Source organism: Rutidosis leptorrhynchoides, chromosome 11 (genome assembly GCF_046630445.1).
Source record: "Rutidosis leptorrhynchoides isolate AG116_Rl617_1_P2 chromosome 11, CSIRO_AGI_Rlap_v1, whole genome shotgun sequence".
Classification (NCBI taxonomy): domain Eukaryota; kingdom Viridiplantae; phylum Streptophyta; class Magnoliopsida; order Asterales; family Asteraceae; genus Rutidosis; species Rutidosis leptorrhynchoides.
This window is the reverse complement of record NC_092343.1, coordinates 208,877,940-208,905,702: the sequence shown is the minus strand read 5'-3', so window position 1 is coordinate 208,905,702 and position 27,763 is coordinate 208,877,940. Positions and strand designations below refer to the sequence as shown.

At 36.6% G+C, this 27,763-nt stretch overlaps 1 long non-coding RNA gene across 2 annotated transcripts; it reads right to left on the bottom strand.

Moving 5' to 3' along the window:
* Positions 1-1,244: 1,244 nt before the first annotated feature.
* On the bottom strand, positions 1,245-3,256 carry LOC139877557 (uncharacterized). Of its 2 annotated transcripts, XR_011768664.1 has the most exons (4): positions 2,573-3,256; positions 2,065-2,473; positions 1,764-1,939; positions 1,245-1,659 (listed from the first exon to the last, which is right to left on the bottom strand). It is a non-coding gene; the product is annotated as an uncharacterized lncRNA (long non-coding RNA). The 2 variants fall into 2 exon arrangements; XR_011768663.1 differs by having other exon boundaries at positions 2,065-3,256.
* Positions 3,257-27,763: the final 24,507 nt, after the last annotated feature.

Here is a 27,763-nt window from a genome sequence, read left to right as displayed (position 1 = left end):
AAAAAACTTCACATAAGATGAAAAAAAAAAATGATGAAATTTTTTTTAATTAAAAAATTACACATGATGCATGTTATAATTTATTTCTTCGAGTATTTTTCAGCCAAAATAATAACATTCATCACAAATTGTCTTTTTTAAATGTTCATATTTTTATGTGATTTTAATGCTTGTACAAAAATTCAAAATAAAAAAATAAAAAAATTTACTTCTCCATTCCCTCTCAAAAAATGCTTCCCTCTAAATGATGAATATATATATATATATATATATATATATATATATATATATATATATATATATATATATATATATATATATATATATATATATATATATATATATATATATATGAAGTAGTTCTTGAAATGCTGACAAAGCAGTATGATGTAGACGGTCTTAATGACAAAATATATATATATATGTTGAGTCCCCAAAATAATTAAGGATTTAATTATGACAAAACAGCTATGTAGACTAAAGTGTTATGTGCAACCAACATATGTTTATTTATGTATAGACAACATTTGTTGCTGTGTCAAGTGTGTCAGTATGCTGCCTGGTCTACCAGCACAAGGTAGGCAGTATTCTTCAAGAAGCAGATGATGTGTACCCAGCAAATTACGAAGATCAAGTGAACCAGTAGAAGAACCAGTATATATGGTAGCATCATACAACACTTATATGCTCCATTACAAGCATAATGGTTTCCCGTGTGGTCTATATCAATTGTACTATTCAACAAAAGTCGAAGACAAAGTTGAACAGAAAAGGACACGTGTCGGCGGCTGACAAGTGACCTTACAAGACCACGTGGGAATGCAGAAGTTTAACGCATGTGCAGACATGTGTAATACTTTGTCAACGCCTAGACAACCAAACATTCTATTTGTTTATTCAAATAGTTGTGCCAAACCGAATTGGAGTGTCCTTGCAAATAGCTACCAAAGAGAAAAGAAGAGAGCACGCTCTCTGATGCAGTTGTCCCCACAAGTACAAACATTCTATGTACCATTGGACAATAGATCAATTACATGGATAATAGGACTTCTATAAATAGATGATTCCACTATTGTAATATCTAGTGGTGTGTGTTTTATTAAATAGAGTCCAAACGCGTAATAGTTTAAAGATAATCTCTTTAGCTATATTTAGGTGTAATCTGTATCAACCAACTGTTTATTATGCCATCGAACAGTTGTGATTCTTTGAGATTTATATCAATCAAAGAATAATGTTGAAAATTATCCAAGGCTCTTATTTAATTGCTTGCTCGAATACGTTTAACTACTACTTAACTAGTATAATTAAAAATAATTGTATTCGCACCCCTCTACAATACTCCATTTGTTAATCAAAGGACCAACAATATGTGTATGTGCTCGTGCGCGTGTCATGAAGACCAAGCACTAAACCCTTGTTGAATCTAAGGGTATTTAAAGACATTTGGTATTTAAAGACATTTGGTATTTGGTGTTGGCGACCATCTTGGAACTTGTTAAGTAATTATTCTACTTGTTGAGTGACATTATTCAAGCAAGCAACAAATTCATTGACTATTTGGCTACTAAATAGTCAAACAACACCAAAGAGCACAAATCATAGTTGTCGCCTACACTTATGGTTGTTCATATTTTGATGCTTGTACTTCCATCATACCTATATCAAAATATCATCAATATAAATTCAACAGTCCTTTAATAATAGGAAACTGTAGTACGTGTGTAACTGGAACAACTTGAATTCTAAATAAAATAACTTACTTTAGACAACCATCCTTAACCAAATCACAATGGTCAATTACATAAACAGAGTCAACCGCATCCAACTGATCCTTTTTACTTGCTTTTTTCCCACATCTTGTGCAACTGTAGCCGTGCCAACCATCCTCACCAGGGCAAATTATATTGACGTCACCTCATACAATACAGGTTGAGTGCTGTGTAAGAAAGATTTGAATTATGAAGTTTACAAAAGTCATGAAACCTTTTACATATGCATTTACTAAGAAAGGTAATGCTTTCAAATTCAATTTAACGACATGAAATGTGATGGTACGCAAACCTCATTTATCTCACATACTTCCTCTATAGTCTTCATAGTTGGCTTCATAAAGATATCTAGTATTGTCATTTTGGCCGTTTCAACTTTGATATCTGCCTATATGCGGGTGCAACGTGATCCGTATGAATTTCACGATAGAGGGACTAACCTTTTCTTCTCTTTATATTGTAATTTCACCCACCTTCCTCCATTCTAAACCTGCAACATCTTCAATTTCCAAATTTATTTCTATCGCCAATCCCAAATCTAACCACCAAAATAAATATCCAAAACAAATTAAATAAAAAATAATATTAACACTTAGCCATAATATAAAAGCCTTAATTTCTTAAAAAAAGCCCCCAAACTTCGTATGGTTTCTACCAGCAGCAGCTGCTGATAAGAATGATCTTCGTCGAAATCAACACCACTAATATCCATTAAACCGTGAACAATTAATATTTATATTTACCTATATAATAATCCAATATAAACTAAAAAACTGATGACCAGAAAATGAAAAGCATACCATCATGAAACATCGATAATAGCTAGGACACTAAGCCACATTAACATAGCAACATCAGATTTGTTATATCTCCATATGAGCCTATAGCTACTGCATATCATATAACACACTTCTACATAGTTATCTACCAGAGAAGTATAGTGAAATAAAAATTGAAAACTAACATCGACTTATTAAAGCAGACAAAAACCAACATATAAATAAAGCTCAACAAAATCCTTCATATGTTTATTATTTATCTGTATATCACCACCTAATCAAATTTAGAGCGTTTGTAACGTTCCTTAAGAGCAAGGTCCAGATGGTGTTGTCAACTATAAGCATAAAGTGAACTGTTCAGATTACTGGTACCATAAAGTTGCTAACTATAAACATAAAGTGAGCTGCAGTTGAGATAGGTTTTATTGTCAGAAACGGTTAATTTGAAATTTGAACGATTCAGTTTTTTCATATCGTTTTGCTCACGTACATCAACATAGGTTCTAACCCATTTGACCATTCCCATTAACCCTTAATCCTTTATGTTTAATATTCAACATGCTTGAAATAAACCATAAGCCGACTTGACCATTTCTAGTAAATTGACCAACAAACTTCTAAAGTAAGTTTGGTACCTGGCATTCAAGCAAATGTTTTTTTAGGAAGTTCCCAAACTACATCAGTTAATTAACTGCACTTCTATTGAGCATGTGTAGCGACCCCGACAAATCGTCAAATGACGGCGTCATCTACGTATGGTCCCATTACATGGTCATAATTCTTTATAACCAAGTTTGACCGAAAAGTATGTCGCATTCATTTCATAAATAAGGGTGTTTCAAAGTTTACAAAAGTAGTTTCCATAATAAGTACATAACAATGTTTAAAGTTTGTATGAAACACGTGCGACACGATTAAAAGTAGTCAAAAAGACGCTCCACGTATGCAAGTATACTCGACATCCAACGCAAGTATCAAAAAGTATGAGCGGAAGCTTATATCACCTAAGTTCAAGGACCTGAGAAAAACATAGAGAATCTGTCAACGAAAACGTTGGTGAAATCATAGGTTTAAATAAGTAAGTGAGTATAAGTAAGTTGAACCACAAGATTTGCAACATCGATAAAGTCATAGTACATTCTAAAAGTTAATATTCACGAGCACTCAATTATCAAAGCTTAACATTCCGTCCGTTGAACCCCGTAATAATAGTGTTAGAACATACACTGTTTCCCGAAAATATATTTCACCCGTAGACGGTAGCGAACCGTCCGAAGTGAGGGTTTGTCAAACCCATATGGCCATATAACATAAGTTCTCGCTTACACCATCTGATGTAACTAATGATAATCGAATTGAGGATTTGTGTTCAAACTCGTATGTAGAATGTTTGTTTTCCCTGTACTTGTGTTCACGTAGTTTAAAAGAACGTTTATGTTTTCTCATCTCAAAAGTAAGTTCAAAAAGAGTAAAAGTGGGACTATGATCTCACCTTGTATGCACGAACCAAAAAGTACTTCGACAAGTAACGTGTGCAAAGAACAATGCTAGTCTTGACCTAAACAAATAGGTTGTAACGACCCGCACTTTTTCGATCATACTATACTTATAAGATTAATATTTACATAAATTAAACCTTGCCAACATGATAAGCAATCCAAATTGTCGAGACTTATATTTCCGAAAAGAGTTTTACACAACGTTTGACCGTCTAGTTTGACCGATGATATCACGAACTATACAATATATGATAATTATACGTTTGTGTATATAAATGTATATATACATATTTAACATGATTAATAAATGTTTTAATATCTCATTTTGTATTAATAACAACAAGTTATAAGTATATTTTGAAACTACTAACTAAAGTTTTCAAAACGATAACTATACGTAACGTTATTTGACATAAATACTTAAGACATATAATGTTTATACATATATTGTATAAGTAATGTATTTAATCACTTTTAAGAACTTAAATACATAAAACCATATAAGTATATTCACAAAAGATAGCTATATTTGAATCCTCATTCCATTTTTCACAAAATTTCTATACGTATATTTAGAGTATTTGTACTCGTATCATACCTAGCTCCTATACGTATTTACTAATAGTAAATACACATCAAAATCACCACCTAACCAGCCATTATTCATGCCCTTAGAGCTAGGTAATTACTTTTGGATGATTACTTGACTAATTAACAAAATACAAACTAGAATTTTGTCATGTTATCCTTAAAGATCACATTTTTAGGAGTATATATGTATCATCATTTTTGATTCATTTTTACTTCAATCTCTTAACTAAAAACACACACTCTTTCTTACTCTCTAAACTCCATAACAATCCAGCAAAGTTCCATAAAGATCTAGCTTCAAAAACCATACTAAAACACCATAAGAAAACCATACAAAAACACTTCAAGAAAACCCTCCAAGAACACCAACTTACTACCAATCTTTCATCCACTTCTATCACCCTTTTGATTCTAGCTTCTTACTCCTCTTTTACAGCAAACTTATCCAAGGAACTTGAGGTAGAATCTATGTTCATAACCTTATTCAATTCATATATATATAGCTATCTTATTTTGTGGTACAAAAGTTTAACAACAAGAACATAGTTTGAATGTTTTCAAACTTGTTTGCAAACTAAATAGATTCTTCTAACTTAACTTTTAAAATACTTCAAGACCTGTAATATAACTTATGTATATGCTAATTTAACAAGGTAAAACTTGGTTTTTCAAAGTATAAGTATTTTTAGAAAAATGGTCATTAAATGATTTTGTTGTAACAAAAATGTTTAACTTCATATGTTTCACTAATGTTTCACTTATGCCGTATGATTTTGAATACAAACCAAGGTATTTACAGTTCATAGTCTTAAAGAAGAACTCGATCCAAGAAGATGGCAATTTGAATCAACGAAAACGGATTTGTAACGAAGAAACTATGACCGAAACAAAATTGGTTATCCTAGATCATTTCAACTACGGGATCAATTGGAAAAAAAAGATATAAATCACATATTTCTAAGATAACATGATATTTTATATATATGTACTTATAATTCAATTTTATATGGTTCAGGATCACCCGTAAACAACACGAGAAGATTAATCATAAGATCCCATGATTGTACGCAACACGTCATTTGACAACACCGGTACTTTATGTACGCAACACGTCATTTGACAACACCGGTACCATGGGTCAAGATTAATCTCGACCAATACATATACGATGGGGTTTTATTTATTTCGTTGGGGGTTTTGTTTATTGCGGGTATATTAAACATCTAAAAATGAACCATTAAAAATTGAATTACTAACATCGGAATGCTAACTACGGACTAAGGAAATATTCAAAATATTAAAAGTATAACAAGTATATATATATATAACGTTTGTTTTAAAATGAAAACATATTGATATATTATATATGGATAGGTTCGTGATATCAACCGGAAGACCGAGTCAAAATATATATATCATCAAGACAAGAGTGAGTATATAGTCCCACTTTTAAACTCTAAATATTTCGGGATGAGAATACATGTATTTTATGTTTTACGTTATGGACACAAGTAACTGAAAAATATATTCTACGTTGAGTTGTACCACTGGCATACTTCCCTGTAGCTTGGTAACTAATATTTACAGCGGTATTGTAAACGCGAATCCTGTTGATAGATCTATCGGGCCTGACAACCCCAATCGGACTGGACGACCAGTATTCAACGGTTGCACAGTACTTCGTTTTGTGACTACACTTGGTACGGTGTAGTAAGATTTCATATTAAAGGGAATATGCGACGTGAAAATGTTAAGTATGGTTACCAAGTGCTCAACCACTTAGAATATTTTTATTGAAATGTTTATATACGAAATCTTGTGGTCTATATATATATATTGCTGCGCACTAAACCTATATCTCACCAACTTTATGTTGACGTTTTTAAACATATTTATTCTCAGGTGATAATAAAGCTTCCGCTGCATTATGTTGAATCTAAGCAGGATCATGCGTACTCATATTTGTGTCAAAAATAAAACTGCATATCCGAGGACGTGTGTTGTAAAATATGCTAGAAATCGTGTTGTTATTATCATTTGTAAAGTTTGTAAGTCGAAGATTATCGTTAAACGATAATCATCTTTTTATTGTCTAAAGCTTGTAACAAAAATAATGGTTTGGTTTGTAATGTATAATATATGCAGTTTTCCTTTTTAAAAATGTCGCATATAGAGGTCAATACCTCGCAATGAAATCATACGTTATCTAACACGTTCTTATGGTTAAGGACGGGTTATGACATGTGGTATCAGAGCGTTGGTCTTAGCGAACCAGGTTTGCATTAGTGTGTCTAACCGAGAAGTCGTTAGGATACATTAGTAAAGTCTGGACTTTGACCGGGTCTGATTTAAAAAAAAAAACCATTGCTTATCACTGTTGGTTAAAATTTATATGTAAATATTATATAAGTACTAATGGGTTAGTTGTTGTGTGATAGATGTCGAGCTCAAAAATTGTTATCACAATCAACGACTCCGAATCAGAATCTTCAGATGGCGTTCCAGTCATTAACCTGTCCGATGACGAAAATGATATCCTTGGGGAAGACTCACAAATTCCGGATGAACCAACTATAGAGAACCCGGAAAGTGAACCCGAGGAGGAAAGTGAACCCGAGGAGGAAAGTGAACCCGAGGAAGAAATACAGGAAATTACAAAAGACGAGTTCGAACTAGGAAAGAAACGAAAGGCTAATGAATTAGAAAATCCAAATCCCGAGTTTAATGAGAATGATGTGGCACCAATTCCACTCAACACTACCACCCCTATCCCCGCTATTCCTATTCGTTCTGTCCCGGCATCCAGTTCTTCAGTCCCACAGCCAAAATATAGGCAGACAGTTAGGATAAGCGTTAAGCAAATCTTTGTGTCTAAACGTTCTAGAAAATAGATCAAACGATGCGCTGCTGTGTCAAACCATGGAACCGAATAATGTTTTGTATAATATTAATAGTGTGGTTTGCTTAATGTTCGATGTAAGATAAGCATATGTAAAATATTGAAGTATGAAATGCAATAATTTTCCATGGTTAAGTATTATTTAGATTGTAGTAATTGATTCTGTACTAAGCTATTAAGTATGAACATTAACGGGTAGGTACTACCCAAGATATAATTATAAAACGCTAATAAGAAGAAAAGGCTTTTATAATAATACCTAGTTCATATTATTAATAAGCTATAATGTACTATAAATACACACTACATCTATAATAATCCATGTGAATAATTATTTTCTTTCATTAGGAAATGGCGCGATTGAATCGAATGACGGAACAAGAACTCGAGGAACTCATCAACCAGCGAGTGAACGACAGAATGTTATGGGTTGAGGCTGCAAGAGCTGCTGCAGTTAATCCAAATCCTCGTGTAGGATGCTCCTACAAGACGTTTCAAGCTTGCAAGCCTTCATCATTCAGTGGAACGGAAGGGCCGATCGGTTTAACCCGATGGATAGAAAAGATGGAGACGGTGTTTAAAATCAGTGGTTGTGATGAAAAAGACATGACCAAGTTTGCATCGTGCACTTTACAAGATAGTGCACTCACATGGTGGAAGAATTATGTGAAGGCGGTAGGAGGAGATGTAGCTTATGATACTCCATGGGAAGAATTCAAAGCAATGATAATCACCGAGTATTGTCCAAGGAATGAGGTTATTAAGTTAGAAGATGAGTTACGAAGTTTGAAGGTGGTTGGTACTGAAATCACCAACTACAACCAGCGATTCATGGAATTAGTTTTGCTATGTCCTGAATTGGTTCCAACCGAAGAACGGAAGATTGAAATGTACAAAGCTGGTTTGCCCAAAAAGGTCAAGGCAAACGTTACAGCATCGAAACCTAAAACAATTCATGAAGCTATAACCATGGCGAACGAGCTAATGGATCAGGTCATTTTGGACAAGAAAGCATTCAATACTGAGGTGAAGGTATTAGGGAACAAGAAAAAGTGGAATGGAGGTTATGATCGAGGTAACCAACAACAACCTTATAAGAAACAAGAAACCACGAAAGGTGCGGGTAGTGGTTCAGGCTTTGGTTACAAAGGACAAAGTCCTTTATGCAACCGCTGCCACAAACATCATTTTGGTTACTGTAGTGTGTTGTGCACTAAATGCAATAGACAGGGACATCTTGCTGAAGATTGTAAGGCTCTCGTTACAAATGGTAACAAGACTCCTGCCACCAACGCAAATAGAACTGCTTTGGCTAACATTACTTGTTTTGGGTGTGGAAAACAAGGTCACTATAAGAGTCAGTGCCCGAATCAGAATGGCGGACCTGCACGTGGAAGAGCGTTTGTTATTAATGCTAGAGAGGCACGAGAAGACCCGGAGCTTGTTACGGGTACGTTTACCATTAATAACTTATCAGCATCTATTTTATTTGATACCGGCGCCGATAGAAGCTACGTGTGTATAAATTTTTACACTAAATTGAATTGTTCATCATTACCTTTAGATGCTAAGTACTTGATTGAGTTAGCTAATGGTAAACTAATTAAAGCCGATAAAATTTGTCGTGATTGTAAGATAAATTTAGCCGGAGAAACATTTAAGATTGATTTGATACCCGTAGAATTAGGAAGTTTTGATGTAATAGTCGGCATGGACTGGATGTCCAAAATAGGAGCGGAAGTTGTTTGTGCCAAGAAGGCAATTCGTATTCCTGGTAAGGATAAAATACCGGTGATGATTTACGGAGAGAAGGGTGATTCAAAGCTAAAACTCATTAGCTGTTTGAAAGCCAAAAAGTGTTTAGAAAAGGGATGTTACGCTATTTTAGCACATGTTAATAAAGTCGAAAAGGAAGAGAAGTGCATCAATGACGTGCCTGTGGCAAGAGATTTTCCCGAAGTTTTTCCGGAAGAATTGCCGGGATTACCTCCATTTAGATCGGTAGAATTTCAAATAGATTTAGTACCAGGAGCTGCACCAGTGGCTCGTGCTCCATATAGACTTGCACCGTCCGAGTTAAAAGAACTTCAAAGTCAGTTAAAAGAATTACTGGACCGTGGATTCATACGACCAAGTACTTCACCGTGGGGAGCTCCAATTTTGTTTGTTAAGAAGAAAGATGGATCTTTTAGGATGTGTATAGATTATCGTGAATTAAATAAGTTAACTATCAAGAATCGGTATCCACTACCGAGAATTGATGACTTATTTGATCAATTGCAAGGATCATGTGTTTATTCGAAAATTGACTTAAGATCGGGCTATCATCAACTACGCGTCAAAGAAGAGGACATTCCGAAAACTGCTTTTCGGACACGCTACGGTCATTATGAATTTTTGGTTATGCCGTTTGGATTGACGAATGCGCCAGCTGTATTCATGGACCTCATGAATCGAGTTTGTAGTCCGTATTTAGATAAGTTTGTTATCGTTTTCATTGATGATATTCTTATCTATTCCAAGAGTGAGCAAGAGCATGAAGAGCATTTAAGGTTGATACTGGAATTGTTGAGAAAAGAACAACTTTATGCTAAATTTTCTAAGTGTGCTTTCTGGTTGAAAGAAGTGCAATTTCTTGGTCACGTTGTTAATAGCGAAGGAATTCAGGTTGATCCAGCAAAAACTGAAGCTATTGAAAAATGGGAGACTCCTAAGACACCAATGCAGATACGCCAATTTTTGGGTTTAGCCGGTTATTATAGAAGGTTTATTCAAGATTTTTCTCGAATAGCTAAGCCGTTGACAGCATTAACGCAAAAAGGGAAGAAATACGAATGGACCTCGGAGCAGGAGAACGCATTTCAATTACTGAAGAAGAAGTTAACTACGGCGCCTATTTTATCGTTACTAGAAGGGAACGATGATTTTGAAATATATTGTGACGCTTCGCGACAAGGTTTTGGTTGTGTTCTTATGCAACGGAAGAAAGTAATTGCATTTGCATCCCGACAATTGAAGATTCACGAGCGGAATTATACGACGCATGATCTAGAACTGGGAGCAGTCGTGTTTGCATTGAAGATGTGGAGACATTACTTGTATGGGGTTAAATTCACTGTGTTTACTGATCATAAAAGCCTTCAACATATTTTCGATCAAAAACAGCTGAACATGAGGCAACGTAGGTGGGTTGAGTTAATAAATGACTATGATTGTGAAATTCGTTATCATCCCGGGAAAGCGAACGTGGTGGCCGACGCTCTAAGCAGAAAGGAACGAGAACCAATTCGAGTACGAGCGATGAACATAAAAATTCGCATGAATCTCAACTCACAAATCAAAGAAGTTCAACGAGAAGCACTTACTAAAGAAAATATAGGAAATGAAATAATGAAGAAGTATGAGAAGCAACTCGTTATGCGGGAAGATGGAATTCGATATTTTGCTAATCGTATTTGGGTACCGAAGTTGGGTGGATTAAGGAAGTTGATATTGAACGAGGCACATAAGACAAGATATTCGATACATCCTGGAGTTGGAAAGATGTACCAAGATCTTAAGACGCATTATTGGTGGCCTAATTTAAAAACAGACGTTGCAACATATGTTGGGGAGTGTTTAACTTGTTCCAAGGTTAAAGCAGAACACCAGAAGCCGTCAGGGTTACTTCAACAACCAGAAATTCCAGAATGGAAATGGGACGGTATTACCATGGATTTCATCACAAAGTTACCAAAGACTGCCTGGGGATACGACACCATTTGGGTGATTGTTGATCGTCTCACCAAGTCTGCACATTTCTTGCCTATAAAGGAAACGGATAGAATGGAGAAACTATTACGATTGTATATAAAGGAAGTTGTTTCAAGGCATGGAATACCTATTTCCATTATATCCGATCGTGATAGTAGATTTACCTCAAAATTCTGGCAATCACTACAGGAGGCACTAGGAACTCGGTTGGATATGAGTACCGCATATCATCCACAAACCGATGGACAGAGTGAAAGAACGATTCAGACTCTCGAAGACATGCTCAGGGCATGTGTGATCGATTTTGGAAACGGATGGGATAAATATCTACCGTTAGCAGAATTCTCGTATAATAATAGTTATCATGCGAGCATTGGAGCTGCGCCATTCGAAGCATTGTACGGAAGGAAGTGTAGATCTCCTATCTGTTGGAATGAAGTAGGAGATCGACATTTAACTGGTCCCGAGATCATACACGAAACGACCGAGAAGATAGTACAAATCAAGGAGAGATTGAAAACATCCCGTAGTCGCCAAAAGAGCTACGCCGATGTCCGAAGGAAACCATTAGAGTTTCAGGTTGGGGACATGGTTATGCTAAAGGTGTCACCTTGGAAAGGTGTGATACGTTTTGGAAAAAGGGGTAAACTGAACCCAAGGTACGTAGGCCCGTTTAAGATCATCGAACGCATTGGACCGGTAGCTTATCGGCTCGAGTTACCGCAACAACTCGCCGGAGTACATAATACCTTTCACGTCTCGAACCTTAAGAAGTGTCTTGCAAAGGAAGACCTCACCATTCCTCTTGAAGAAATTCATGTCGACGAGAAACTACAATTCGTCGAAGAACCAATCGAAATCATGGACCGTGAAGTTAAACAGCTCAAACAGAGTAATATACCGATTATTAAGGTTCGTTGGAATGCTAGAAGAGGTCCCGAGTTTACTTGGGAACGAGAGGATCAGATGAAGCAAAAGTATCCACACTTGTTTCTCGATGACGCAAAATAGGTACAATTTTAAAATTTCGGGACGAAATTTATTTAACGGGGAGGTAATGTAACGACCCGCACTTTTTCGATCATACTATACTTATAAGATTAATATTTACATAAATTAAACCTTGCCAACATGATAAGCAATCCAAATTGTCGAGACTTATATTTCCGAAAAGAGTTTTACACAACGTTTGACCGTCTAGTTTGACCGATGATATCACGAACTATACAATATATGATAATTATACGTTTGTGTATATAAATGTATATATACATATTTAACATGATTAATAAATGTTTTAATATCTCATTTTGTATTAATAACAACAAGTTATAAGTATATTTTGAAACTACTAACTAAAGTTTTCAAAACGATAACTATACGTAACGTTATTTGACATAAATACTTAAGACATATAATGTTTATACATATATTGTATAAGTAATGTATTTAATCACTTTTAAGAACTTAAATACATAAAACCATATAAGTATATTCACAAAAGATAGCTATATTTAAATCCTCATTCCATTTTTCACAAAATTTCTATACGTATATTTAGAGTATTTGTACTCGTATCATACCTAGCTCCTATACGTATTTACTAATAGTAAATACACATCAAAATCACCACCTAACCAGCCATTATTCATGCCCTTAGAGCTAGGTAATTACTTTTGGATGATTACTTGACTAATTAACAAAATACAAACTAGAATTTTGTCATGTTATCCTTAAAGATCACATTTTTAGGAGTATATATGTATCATCATTTTTGATTCATTTTTACTTCAATCTCTTAACTAAAAACACACACTCTTTCTTACTCTCTAAACTCCATAACAATCCAGCAAAGTTCCATAAAGATCTAGCTTCAAAAACCATACTAAAACACCATAAGAAAACCATACAAAAACACTTCAAGAAAACCCTCCAAGAACACCAACTTACTACCAATCTTTCATCCACTTCTATCACCCTTTTGATTCTAGCTTCTTACTCCTCTTTTACAGCAAACTTATCCAAGGAACTTGAGGTAGAATCTATGTTCATAACCTTATTCAATTCATATATATATAGCTATCTTATTTTGTGGTACAAAAGTTTAACAACAAGAACATAGTTTGAATGTTTTCAAACTTGTTTGCAAACTAAATAGATTCTTCTAACTTAACTTTTAAAATACTTCAAGACCTGTAATATAACTTATGTATATGCTAATTTAACAAGGTAAAACTTGGTTTTTCAAAGTATAAGTATTTTTAGAAAAATGGTCATTAAATGATTTTGTTGTAACAAAAATGTTTAACTTCATATGTTTCACTAATGTTTCACTTATGCCGTATGATTTTGAATACAAACCAAGGTATTTACAGTTCATAGTCTTAAAGAAGAACTCGATCCAAGAAGATGGCAATTTGAATCAACGAAAACGGATTTGTAACGAAGAAACTATGACCGAAACAAAATTGGTTATCCTAGATCATTTCAACTACGGGATCAATTGGAAAAAAAAGATATAAATCACATATTTCTAAGATAACATGATATTTTATATATATGTACTTATAATTCAATTTTATATGGTTCAGGATCACCCGTAAACAACACGAGAAGATTAATCATAAGATCCCATGATTGTACGCAACACGTCATTTGACAACACCGGTACTTTATGTACGCAACACGTCATTTGACAACACCGGTACCATGGGTCAAGATTAATCTCGACCAATACATATACGATGGGGTTTTATTTATTTCGTTGGGGGTTTTGTTTATTGCGGGTATATTAAACATCTAAAAATGAACCATTAAAAATTGAATTACTAACATCGGAATGCTAACTACGGACTAAGGAAATATTCAAAATATTAAAAGTATAACAAGTATATATATATATAACGTTTGTTTTAAAATGAAAACATATTGATATATTATATATGGATAGGTTCGTGATATCAACCGGAAGACCGAGTCAAAATATATATATCATCAAGACAAGAGTGAGTATATAGTCCCACTTTTAAACTCTAAATATTTCGGGATGAGAATACATGTATTTTATGTTTTACGTTATGGACACAAGTAACTGAAAAATATATTCTACGTTGAGTTGTACCACTGGCATACTTCCCTGTAGCTTGGTAACTAATATTTACAGCGGTATTGTAAACGCGAATCCTGTTGATAGATCTATCGGGCCTGACAACCCCAATCGGACTGGACGACCAGTATTCAACGGTTGCACAGTACTTCGTTTTGTGACTACACTTGGTACGGTGTAGTAAGATTTCATATTAAAGGGAATATGCGACGTGAAAATGTTAAGTATGGTTACCAAGTGCTCAACCACTTAGAATATTTTTATTGAAATGTTTATATACGAAATCTTGTGGTCTATATATATATATTGCTGCGCACTAAACCTATATCTCACCAACTTTATGTTGACGTTTTTAAACATATTTATTCTCAGGTGATAATTAAAGCTTCCGCTGCATTATGTTGAATCTAAGCAGGATCATGCGTACTCATATTTGTGTCAAAAATAAAACTGCATATCCGAGGACGTGTGTTGTAAAATATGCTAGAAATCGTGTTGTTATTATCATTTGTAAAGTTTGTAAGTCGAAGATTATCGTTAAACGATAATCATCTTTTTATTGTCTAAAGCTTGTAACAAAAATAATGGTTTGGTTTGTAATGTATAATATATGCAGTTTTCCTTTTTAAAAATGTCGCATATAGAGGTCAATACCTCGCAATGAAATCATACGTTATCTAACACGTTCTTATGGTTAAGGACGGGTTATGACATAGGTTGTATCAATAACGATAGTCACGAAGGGTCAAAGATGTTCAATTAGTCCTATGGCTCGTTATGACTCGATTATATTAACATGTGAATCAACTAGTCAAGTTTCATGCAAGTTACAAGTAAATAATCATGTTAGAAAGGTTGCATAAGTATTTGGTTAAGTTTGACAAAAAGTCAAACTTGGTCGGGTCAAAGTCAACGGAAAAGTCAACATGTTCGGGTCGGGTCTCGGACAAATTTTCTATGCTAGTTATTCATATATAAGCATGTTAAAACAAGTTGCAAGCGAATTGGAGGTCTAGAACATCCCAAACATTTTTCGTCAAATGACAACCCAAACAGCCAGTTTTAGTACAATGGGACGGCGTCCCAAATGGCTAGACGGCGTCCCAAAATGAAGGGTGGGACGGCGTCCTGATATCCTAGACGGCGTCCAGGTTCAAAAGGTGGGACGGCGTCCCCAGTATCTGGACGGCGTCCTGATCGGTTTCCAGGCCCTGTTTGCTGTATTTCCTAAGTGCACGAACCAAATATCAAACTAACCTAATTTATGACCCGGAAACACTTAGAACATGTATCATATATCATCGGGAAGGTAAATTGACGAGGAAAACACCTAGACACATTTCATCAAGCAATTCAACACTTACAACAACCAAAAACCGTATTAAACATTCATAATCAAAGTTTCAAGTTCTAAAACGCATTTCATGATTCGGGAAACCAATTTACATGTATGATATGCGGTTTCGAAGGTAATCAAACACACATTGCAACCAAACTCTTATCTACAATATTTCATAGCATTTGGTGCATCAAAGTTCATATAAAGCTTATCAAACCCTAGTCAAGCATCACAAAAACAATAATCATGTTAATGAAGTTTCTTTAATCAACCTATACATCAACATGAAGCTAATGATGCTAGTAACACTTTTAAAACATGCACTTTAACAATCTAACGACATTTGATCATCCAAAATCAAGGATTTAGAAAGCAATTTTCATAATGAACTAGTTACACCAAAAACAACAAATCGAGCATACAAATTACATACACAACATCACAATGAGCCATAGACACTAATTAACATACTTTTAAGTCAAGAACACGAATTTAAAGAAATCTAGTGTTTTAGAAATGTTACCCAAAAGTGATGAAGTTGGTATCAAATCGAAGAGGATGAAGAGAGGATCACGAATATGTATTTTGTTTTGTTGCTAGCTCCTTATTCCGGATTTAGATGATGAATTTGTGTTTGAATGTTGAGAGGATTTGAAAGTAGTAAAAAGAGGAAGAGGAGGTGAAATGAATGGATGAAAAGGGGTTGACTCTTTGACCTAGTCAAATGTTTCAACCTTTGGCAAGTTTGGTCCCTCAACTTTAACCGGGTGCGGGAATTACCTAAACGAGATAATTCAACGCATATTAACGGGATGTGTTATAAACATATAACGGAACTTAAATAGTTAAACGGAAAAGTAAACGGAAAAAGGCGGGATGTTACATTACCTACACCTTAAAAGAAATTTCGTCCCGAAATTTAGGTAGGCGTAGTAGTCGTTGTTTCTTCCTCGAAATCTGACGTTTTCGGGACCGGGAATAGATGAGGGTGTTTCTTTCGCATTTGATCTTCTCTTTCCCAAGTAAACTCGGGTCCCCTTTTGGCGTTCCATCGGACCTTAACAATCGGGATCCGGCTTTGTTTTAATTCCTTCTCGACGTAGTCCACAATTTCAACCGGTTCCTCCACAAAATGGAGTTTGTCATTAATAGTAAGTTCCTCGAGAGGGACGACGATATCGGGCTCGGCGAGACACTTCTTCAAGTTAGATACATGAAAAGTAGGATGGACGGAGCTTAGTTGAGGCGGAAGGTTTAAACGATAAGCAACGGTTCCGATACGCTCTAAGATTTCGAAAGGACCAACGTACCGCGGATTTAGTTTCCCACGTTTCCCAAAACGGATGACACCTTTCCAAGGTGCGACTTTTAACATGACGCGGTCACCGACTTGAAATTCGAGGTCCTTGCGTCTTTTGTCGGTATAGCATTTTTGACGACTCCGGGCCGTCCGAAGCCTATCTCGGATTTGAAGAATCTTTTCGGTTGTTTTGTGAATGAGTTCGGGCCCGGAAATTTGCACGTCACCCACTTCGGCCCAACAAAGAGGAGAGCGACATTTTCGACCATATAACGCTTCAAAAGGTGCGGCCTTAATACTCGCGTGATAACTATTATTGTAAGAGAATTCGGCGAGAGGTAAGTGATTGTCCCAAGCTTTTCCAAAATCAACAACGCAGGCTCATAACATATCCTCTAAGGTTTGTATTGTACGTTCACTTTGCCCATCGGTTTGGGGATGATATGCGGTGCTCATGTCCAAACGCGTTCCCAACGCTTCTTGTAACGTACGCCAAAATCTAGAAACGAAACGACCATATCGGTCGGAGATAATCGATAACGGTACTCCGTGTCGGGCTACAATCTCTTTAATGTAAAGTCGTGCAAGTTTCTCCATTTTGTCGGTTTCTTTCATGGCGAGAAAGTGCGCGGATTTGGTGAGACGGTCAACAATGACCCAAATTGTATCATAACCGCCTGACGTTTTCGGTAGTTTGGTGATAAAATCCATCGTGATCCTTTCCCACTTCCATTGCGGGATCTCGGGTTGTTGAAGTAACCCGGACGGTCTTTGGTGTTCGGCTTTGACTTTAGCGCAAGTCAAACAATTGGCGACGTATCTAGCAACCTCCTTTTTGATGTTCGGCCACCAATATTGTTCTTTAAGGTCATGGTACATCTTATTGGCGCCGGGATGAATTGAGTATCGCGATTTGTGGGCTTCGTCTAGGATGAGGTTTCGTAGATCGCCATATCTAGGCACCCAAATTTTTCCGGCGTAATATCGAAGTCCGGTCTCCTTAACTTCGAATCGGGAGACGAGAATGTTTAAAAGTTCGCGTGCGATGTTGTTGTCCTTAAGAGCTTCATCTTGGGCTACCCGAATTTGGCTATTAAGGTTGGAGTGGATGGTGATATTCAAAGCTCGGACACGAAGAGGCACCGCTCTTTCCTTTCGACTTAAGGCATCGGCCACTACATTTGCCTTCCCGGGGTGGTAACGAAGCTCGCAATTATAATCGTTCAAGGTCTCAATCCACCTTCGTTGTCTCATGTTTAGTTGCTTTTGATCGAAGATATGTTGGAGACTTTTGTGATCTGTAAAGATAGTACTCTTGGTACCAAGAAGATGATGTCTCCATAGCTTAAGTGCAAAGATGACGGCACCGAGTTCAAGATCATGTGTCGTGTAGTTTCGTTCGTGGACTTTGAGTTGTCGAGAGGCATAAGCAATGACTTTCTTTCGTTGCATTAATACGCATCCATAACCGTTTTTCGAGGCATCACAATATACAACAAAATCATCATTGCCTTCGGGAAGTGACAAGATAGGAGCGGTGGTTAGCTTAGTTTTCAAGATTTGAAAAGCGGTTTCTTGTTCGGAGGTCCAAACGAATTTTCGTTCCTTGTGAGTTAACGCGGTTAAAGGATGAGCGATTAGGGAGAAATCCTTGATGAATTTACGATAGTATCCGGCGAGACCCAAGAATTGACGAATTTGAGTAGGAGTAGTAGGAGTCTCCCATTTACTAATGGCTTCGATTTTTGCGGGATCGACTTTAATGCCTTGATCACTTACAACATGACCAAGAAATTGAACTTCCTTTAACCAAAATTCACACTTGGAGAACTTGGCATATAGTTGCTCTTTTCTCAAGAGCTCGAGCACGAGTCGGAGATGTTCTTTGTGTTCCTCTTCGTTTTTAGAATAGACCAAAATATCGTCAATGAACACGATAACGAATTTGTCGAGGTAAGGTTTGCACACGCGGTTCATGAGATCCATGAACACCGCCGGTGCGTTAGTGAGACCGAAAGGCATGACAAGGAATTCATAACTACCATAACGAGTCCGGAAAGCGGTTTTGGAGACATCTTCCCCCTTAACCCTTAGTTGATGATAACCCGAACGGAGATCGATTTTTGAATATACACGAGAACCTTGTAGTTGATCAAAGAGATCATCGATGCGAGGAAGGGGATATCGGTTCTTAACCGTCAATTTGTTTAGTTCACGATAATCAATGCACATTCGTAGGGATCCGTCTTTCTTCTTGACGAATAAAATCGGAGCGCCCCATGGTGAATGGCTAGGTTGAATGAAACCACGGTCAAGTAACTCTTGGATTTGACTTTTTAATTCTTGTAATTCGGATGGAGCGAGTCTATACGGTGCACGCGCTACGGGTGCGGCTCCTGGAATAAGATCGATTTGAAATTCAACCGGCCGATGAGGTGGAAGACCCGGTAATTTGTCGGGAAATACATCGAAAAAGTCAATAACAATTGGCACATCATCGACGCGCTTTTCGTCGGCCTCGACTTTCTTAACGTGAGCAAGAATCGCGAAACAACCCTTGCGAAGTAGCTTTCGAACTTTAAGGCACGAAACGAGATTGAGTCCGGTGCAATTTTTGTCGCCATAGACAATCAATGGTTCACCATTCTCGATAGGAATTCGGATTGCGTGAAGATCGCAAAGAATGTGAGATTTATTTTTGATCATCCAATTCATACCGATTATTACATCAAAACTCCCTAATTCCATGGGTATCAAGTCAATTTCAAATTCCTTACCCAAAATGTTCAAAGTACACCCCCGGTAATATGTGTCGGCACTTAAGAGTTTTCCGTCGCCCACTTCGATGGAATAAGTAGTATCTAAAGGGTGTGGTGGAGTGCAAAGGGTAGGAGCCAAAGTCTTAGACACAAAACATTTATCGGCACCCGAATCGAATAAGCAAGTAACATAAGAGTTGTTGAGAAGAAACGTACCCGTGACTAGTTCATTGTCATCTCGGGCTTCCTCGGTGTTGATGTTAAAGGCTCGGCCTCGGTTGTTGGGGTTGGCTTTCTTTTTCGGGCATTCGTTCTTATAATGGCCCGTTTGGCCACATTCGTAACAAGTGACCGTTTTTGGAGGATTGGGCCCCTTTCGAGCAACGGGGGCGGCGCTTGTGCAATTGTTGGCCCTATGACCAACACCTTGGCAACGGTGACAAACTAGCTTGTTACATTCGCCGTGATGATGCTTGTGGCATTTGTTGCAAAAAGGTAAGTTTCCGACATAACCCTTCTTGCCGTCGTTGTTGAAAGGCTTTTTGGTGAAGGTGTTGTTGTTGTAGTTGGTTGATGGAGTGGCTTCCCATTTCCTTTTGTTGCCACCCGACTTGTCCTCGGCCTTAGGAGCCGGCACTACGATTTCGTCAACCGTTTCAATTAGTTGGCGAGCCATGTTCATAGCGGCTTGATGAGTAGTGGGTTTGGATGACATCACCCCTTGTTTGATGCTTTTTGGAAGACCGAGCATGTAGAGCTCAATCCTTTGAGATTCGGGGTTAACAAGATTAGGACACATCAAGGATAGTTCGGCGAAGCGTTGATTATAAGCTTTAAGATCGTTTCCGACCGCTTTCAAAGCTCTTAGTTCTTCCTCAAGCTTTCGGATTTCTTCGCGCGGAAAATATTCAACAATCATCTTTTCCCTTAGATCGGCCCAAGAGAGGGCATGAGCTTCATCGGTACCCACCGATTGAACATAGGTGTTCCACCATGTTAGAGCAATTCCGGAGAAAGTGTGGGTGGAGTATTTGACCTTGTCTTGATCCCGACAACCGCTTATGCTAAAGACGGCCTCGGTTTGTTCAAACCAACGAGTAAGCACAACCGGTCCCCCGGTTCCATCATAAGTGTGAGGTTTGCACCCCATGAAAGCTTTGTAGGAGCACCCTTCGCTAGAGTTACTGGCTCCTTGGTTATTGTTGTTATGGTTGGTGTTATTGTTGTTGTTAGACGAGTGACCGGCCATGGCCGCATCCACGGCGGTGGCTATCATGCGTTGTAAGGCTTGTTCGGGAGTTTCATTGCGTCGTACACGGCGAGGAGCCATTGTTCCTTCAAAACAAAAGAATACCGTTGGTTAGTATTCTAAATAATACTAACCGTGATATGGGATAAAGATAGAGAGAAAATTATCCTTGACCCGCCTTAAATTCTTTATGTCATAATGTCGGTATGTTCATATGAGTCACCGTAATATAATTTCCGGGAATTATATTACCCTAATTCATATGTGCATTCGACATTACATCATATAGTCAAGGTGGCGTGTCAATTAAATTATATAACGCAAGATTTAGATAGAATAAGAGTAGATATGAGTAGAAGAGTCAGAGTATAAATGCACAATTTGTCAGGTAATTCCTATGTCAAGTCTATATGCCGGTTGTAGTCTAGACTCACCAATGTACCCTATGACTCGGGGTTGACACCAATGAACTCTAAATCCCTACAACCAAAGCTCTGATACCACTTGTAGCGACCCCGACAAATCGTCAAATGACGGCGTCATCTACGTATGGTCCCATTACATGGTCGTAATTCTTTATAACCAAGTTTGACCGAAAAGTATGTCGCATTCATTTCATAAATAAGGGTGTTTCAAAGTTTACAAAAGTAGTTTCCATAATAAGTACATAACAATGTTTAAAGTTTGTATGAAACACGTGCGACACGATTAAAAGTAGTCAAAAAGACGCTCCACGTATGCAAGTATACTCGACATCCAACGCAAGTATCAAAAAGTATGAGCGGAAGCTTATATCACCTAAGTTCAAGGACCTGAGAAAAACATAGAGAATCTGTCAACGAAAACGTTGGTGAAATCATATGTTTAAATAAGTAAGTGAGTATAAGTAAGTTGAACCACAAGATTTGCAACATCGATAAAGTCATAGTACATTCTAAAAGTTAATATTCACGAGCACTCAATTATCAAAGCTTAACATTCCGTCCGTTGAACCCCGTAATAATAGTGTTAGAACATACACTGTTTCCCGAAAATATATTTCACCCGTAGACGGTAGCGAACCGTCCGAAGTGAGGGTTTGTCAAACCCATATGGCCATATAACATAAGTTCTCGCTTACACCATCTAATGTAACTAATGATAATCGAATTGAGGATTTGTGTTCAAACTCGTATGTAGAATGTTTGTTTTCCCTGTACTTGTGTTCACGTAGTTTAAAAGAACGTTTATGTTTTCTCATCCCAAAAGTAAGTTCAAAAAGAGTAAAAGTGGGACTATGATCTCACCTTGTATGCACGAACCAAAAAGTACTTCGACAAGTAACGTGTGCAAAGAACAATGCTAGTCTTGACCTAAACAAATAGGTTGTATCAATAACGATAGTCACGAAGGGTCAAAGATGTTCAATTAGTCCTATGGCTCGTTATGACTCGATTATATTAACATGTGAATCAACTAGTCAAGTTTCATGCAAGTTACAAGTAAATAATCATGTTAGAAAGGTTGCATAAGTATTTGGTTAAGTTTGACAAAAAGTCAAACTTGGTCGGGTCAAAGTCAACGGAAAAGTCAACATGTTCGGGTCGGGTCTCGGACAAATTTTCTATGCTAGTTATTCATATATAAGCATGTTAAAACAAGTTGCAAGCGAATTGGAGGTCTAGAACATCCCAAACATTTTTCGTCAAATGACAACCCAAACAGCCAGTTTTAGTACAATGGGACGGCGTCCCAAATGGCTAGACGGCGTCCCAAAATGAAGGGTGGGACGGCGTCCTGATATCCTAGACGGCATCCAGGTTCAAAAGGTGGGACGGCGTCCCCAGTATCTGGACGGCGTCCTGATCGGTTTCCAGGCCCTGTTTGCTGTATTTCCTAAGTGCACGAACCAAATATCAAACTAACCTAATTTATGACCCGGAAACACTTAGAACATGTATCATATATCATCGGGAAGGTAAATTGACGAGGAAAACACCTAGACACATTTCATCAAGCAATTCAACACTTACAACAACCAAAAACCGTATTAAACATTCATAATCAAAGTTTCAAGTTCTAAAACGCATTTCATGATTCGGGAAACCAATTTACATGTATGATATGCGGTTTCGAAGGTAATCAAACACACATTGCAACCAAACTCTTATCTACAATATTTCATAGCATTTGGTGCATCAAAGTTCATATAAAGCTTATCAAACCCTAGTCAAGCATCACAAAAACAATAATCATGTTAATGAAGTTTCTTTAATCAACCTATACATCAACATGAAGCTAATGATGCTAGTAACACTTTTAAAACATGCACTTTAACAATCTAACGACATTTGATCATCCAAAATCAAGGATTTAGCAAGCAATTTTCATAATGAACTAGTTACACCAAAAACAACAAATCGAGCATACAAATTACATACACGACATCACAATGAGCCATAGACACTAATTAACATACTTTTAAGTCAAGAACACGAATTTAAAGAAATCTAGTGTTTTAGAAATGTTACCCAAAAGTGATGAAGTTGGTATCAAATCGAAGAGGGTGAAGAGAGGATCACGAATATGTATTTTGTTTTGTTGCTAGCTCCTTATTCCGGATTTAGATGATGAATTTGTGTTTGAATGTTGAGAGGATTTGAAAGTAGTAAAAAGAGGAAGAGGAGGTGAAATGAATGGATGAAAAGGGGTTGACTCTTTGACCTAGTCAAATGTTTCAACCTTTGGCAAGTTTGGTCCCTCAACTTTAAACCGGGTGCGGGAATTACTTAAACGAGATAATTCAACGCATATTAACGGGATGTGTTATAAACATATAACGGAACTTAAATAGTTAAACGGAAAAGTAAACGGAAAAAGGCGGGATGTTACAGCATGGATCCTACAAAACATTGAGTAGAACAAAGAAACCTGTAGTCGTTCACGTAAAATGAGGTGCAACCTCTCCAAGAACAAATGTAACATTAAAATATATAAATTTAGGAATTTGCACTGCGAGCAATAAGAACGCAATTGTACCGATAATAACCTAAAAAGATGATCTTTATGTATCTCTTAAGATCTTCAAAGGTAAAAGATCGTATTTGTAGCAATAAAAGCGTTGTCATCTAAAAATCACTTTGAAGTATAAAGGTATGCATTGTGTTTTGAATTTAAAATGTCATTTCTTGCAGGTGGTTCTTCAATTGGTTATGAGTCATAGGTCTTATAGAAATGGTATTGGTGATTGTATAGACTTTGTCTTTTATTGGTATAGGGATGAATTATGGTGAATGTTTTATTTTCTATGCTTTCTAGTTTGGTAGAAAGTGTAATAGTGTTTCGGATGGTTCACTAAAAATCATCCCCCCATGTACTTTTCGTTTTTTGATGGTATAAAATTCTCCGGGGTACCGTCCCCTTTCTCCAAAAAAAAAAAAGCGTTGTCATCTTCATGTGAATCATCAGCATCATAAATCATAATTATTGATGTGCTAGTTACACATGACCAGTTATGCCCTTGAAGTTAAGCTTGATATTAAAACAAAACATTACTATAAGCACATAAATCAAAAACTATCAAAGTTTTGCTAGAATCGAAACCCTTTTTGTTGAACAAATATCCATATGGACTCTGATCATAGATGCTCACAAACCCAATCCATTTGATCCAACATATGCCAAACATACTAACTTCTTTAGAATCTTAGACTGAATGGCAATTTCCATGAATGTTACGTATAAAAAACGAAAAAAATCACATCGTTCATGATATCATCTAATATTCTAAAATAATACATAATGTTCAACATAAAAATTATACTACATCAGTAACTTATTTTTACAGAAATAATAGAATTATTCTCAAAAACATGATTGACCAACCTAGAAGATGATAGCTACACATAATATTACCATCCCCAAATTAGTTTCATAGAAAAAGAAAGAAAAAAACAATACCTGGATTAACATGGTTTTGAACTGGGAATGAAACTGACGAAAAGTTCTAAATTATAAACCTCAATCGTGAAGAAGAAAATAGATTGGTTACTCAATAATGAATAATGGAAACTAAAACCGTAACCCCCAATTTTGATTTGGGATACTAAGAGGATCGATTTCAACACAATTCTAATATGGAACCCTAATTTTATTAATGATATGAGGATTTACAATAGTCCCTACAAATTCTATACATATATGAAATAGAGGAGATACAGCGACTATATGCCCGAAGAAAATGGAGACCATTACCACCCCGGAACTTGAAATGACAAGTTGGGAGTGACAACCAACAGTACCGCAATGCGATGACAAAGTTGGCGGCAACTACCCATTTAACCAAGTGAAAATGAGACACCATGACCGGGATGAGAGCATAAAAACTGAAAGTTTCGAAAAGTTGTTGCCAAAAAGGACTTGTATGAAGGTAAATTAGCTTATGCCTATTCTTTATTGATCCGAAGTAATGTAGAATGAGGGGTTGATGAGCCATTGTTTCCACTCAATAGTTGTTTTCTTAGCTCTTTTGGATATCCATGAATAGGTTTGCGTTTAGATTTCCGATAATGTTGTGTCGGCGCACAATTCTTTCTTGTGAAAGAATTTGAGGTTTCGGTGTTTCCATATGAAGTATAGTGTTACCCATTTGATGGCTTGCCATATGGACGAGCTAATTTGAGTATTTGCGAAAGGTTGATTGTTTGTGGTTTTGTCGGTAATGTTGGAAAGTGTGTTGGGTGGGATATTCAGCCAACGAAGAATCCGGGCCCAAAGGTTTGATGTTTTCGGGCAAAAGAATAGAATGTATTCATTTGATTCGACGTGTGAGTTGCATAGTGGGCAAGGAGTGTGTCAAGGTCGATGTTGCGTTTGTCAAGCTTGACACGGGTGGGAATTCTACCGAGTTTAACCCTCCAAGTGAAGATGTTTATTTTTTGTGGTATTAGTTTGTTGCATGGTGTTTCCATGTTTAGGTTTAGGTTGCCAAGTTTTAAGTTGTCAAGAATGGAAGTGTTTTTGTTGTGAAGGTACCAGTTTGATCTAAGGAGAATTTCCATGCATCGAGTTTATCAGAGAGGCGACATGTTGAAATCATGTTATCGAGTTCATTTAGTTCGCAAAGTGTACGACCACAAGGGTGCATGACCAATTCCAATTTCCTATTGTGGATGAGTTATTGGATATAAGATGTTCCGCGACAGTTTAGTTTTTGTCATTTTCAAGCATGTAGAGTCTACGGAATAGTGTGCAAAAGTTGTGCGTTCCACACCAAGTGTCATGCCAAAATTTGGTATTAATGTCGTTTCCGATGCATAAGTTGAAGGAGTTTGTGAAGTTAGCACCAATCGAGTCCGCCTTTTTCCCGACCTTGATAATCTCATTCCATAATGTGCGACCTGCAGTATTTCTACATAAACCATTACTATTAACCCCCCCTCCCCGTAGATGCTAGTAATGATTTTAACCCATAAATTCTTTTTTCGTTTTTAAATCTCCACCGCCATTTGCAAAATAGGGAAATGTTTTTACAAAAAAGGGAACCGACGTTCAAACCCCTTTTTCGTAAGGAAGAAGGATGTGTTCCCATTTGATCCAATTAATTTTTTTATCCGCTTCTGAACCACCCAAAAAAAAATTACGTCTTTTTGCTTCAGTATGTTGATTACATTAATGGGTGCGTGAAATAATTAAAAGTAGTATAACGTGATACTAATGAGTATGGATTTAATTAATGTAAGACGACCACCAAAGGAGATGGATTTTTCTTTCCAGTATGAAAGTCTTTTGTCTAATTTTTCTATAATAGGTTGCCATGACGATGCTTTTAGGGATGGGGTACCAATGGGTAACCGAGGTAAGTGAAAGGCAAAGGATCTGACTCGGCATCAGCGGCTTCTTGCCGCACTAGAGTGAACCAATATGTGGTTCCGCACGGTCCACCATTTTTCCGTTCATTTCCAATTGATAATGCTAAAAACGAACATATATTTCATAGCATTATTCCTCAAGAAAGACAAGCTTTTAGTTGCAATTGTTCTATTTACAAGTGATATTCGTTTAAATAATAAAAGGTGAAGACAAAAGACAGATTCGACGATTTGAAGACGCAAACGACCAAAAAGCTCAAAAGAACAAAAGACAATCAAAAAGGTTCCAATTATTGATAAGAAACGTCTCGAAATCACAAGAGTACAAGATTCAAAACGCAAAGTACAAGATATTAAATTGTACGCAAGGACGTTCGAAAAACCGGAACCGGGACCAGAGTCAACTCTTAACGCTCGACGCAACGGACTAAAAATTACAAGTTAACTATGTATATAAATATAATATAATATATAATTAATTATATTAATTATATATATATTATATATATATATTATTAAAACCGTCGGCAGCCAGAAACTCCAAGGGTGTAAAATGAAAATACCTCTCCGCGACTCGCGGAGTTTTAAGGCCATTTTGCCGCGAGTCGCGGAGCCCCAAATTTCACTTCTGGCTATAAAGCCAACCGAATTCTGATCGAATTTTACATCTTTTTTTTCATCTCTCTCTCAATATATACGAGTAATATATATTTATATTTATAATTTATATTTTAATTTTAATTATAATTCTAATAATAAGGGTATGTTAGCAAATGTTGTAAGGGTGTAAGTCGAAATTCTGTCCGTGTAACGCTACGCTATTTTTAATCATTGTAAGTTATGTTCAACCTTTTTATATTAATGTCTC